At 49.4% G+C, this 478-nt stretch overlaps 1 protein-coding gene across 1 annotated transcript in view; it reads left to right on the plus strand.

Annotated features, from left to right (window-relative positions):
- Positions 1-461, plus strand: part of CSUI_000236 (atp synthase (c ac39) subunit) — an 11,229-nt gene extending 10,768 nt beyond the window's left edge. The window contains exon 11 of the mRNA XM_068060470.1: positions 1-461. This exon is cut by the window's left edge and continues 179 nt beyond it. The gene's annotated coding sequence lies outside the window, so the exon portion shown is untranslated.
- Positions 462-478: the final 17 nt, after the last annotated feature.

A 478-nucleotide genomic window follows, 5' to 3' on the forward strand; every position in this document is an offset into this window, starting at 1 on the left:
CGCGAGACTGGATGGATTGCATGGGCTGTCTCTCTCGCTTTTCTTTGTTGTCGGCACAGTAGAATGATCCAGCTTCTTTTCAGAGAAGAAAAGAAAAAAACAGACGGAAGGCTGTTGGTGATTGTAATGGGTTCGAAAACAGACATTTTTTCTTTCAAGTGGCGCACAGTCAACCGATGTCGCCAGCCTTGTCGATCACCGGCGTTCACACGCGACGTAGCCATTGTGGGTGCGGTGCCTGAGCGTGTGTGTGGGTGTGAAGATTAGCTTGTTGTCAGTGAACGTTGAACTGATCTCTGTGGCTTGTAGACGACACTAGCAGTATGTTGTAGATGAGCGTTGTGCCTTGATCCAAATACGAGGCCACTCTCTTGTCCGAATAGAAGAAGTCTGTGATAGAAAACATATGAGCGTCTTCTTTTCATAGGGTGTGAGGAGGAGTTGGAGCACTGCGCTGGCCTACTGAACCCTCCCCCCC

Source organism: Cystoisospora suis (genome assembly GCF_002600585.1).
Source record: "Cystoisospora suis strain Wien I chromosome Unknown contig_109, whole genome shotgun sequence".
Lineage (NCBI taxonomy): Eukaryota > Apicomplexa > Conoidasida > Eucoccidiorida > Sarcocystidae > Cystoisospora > Cystoisospora suis.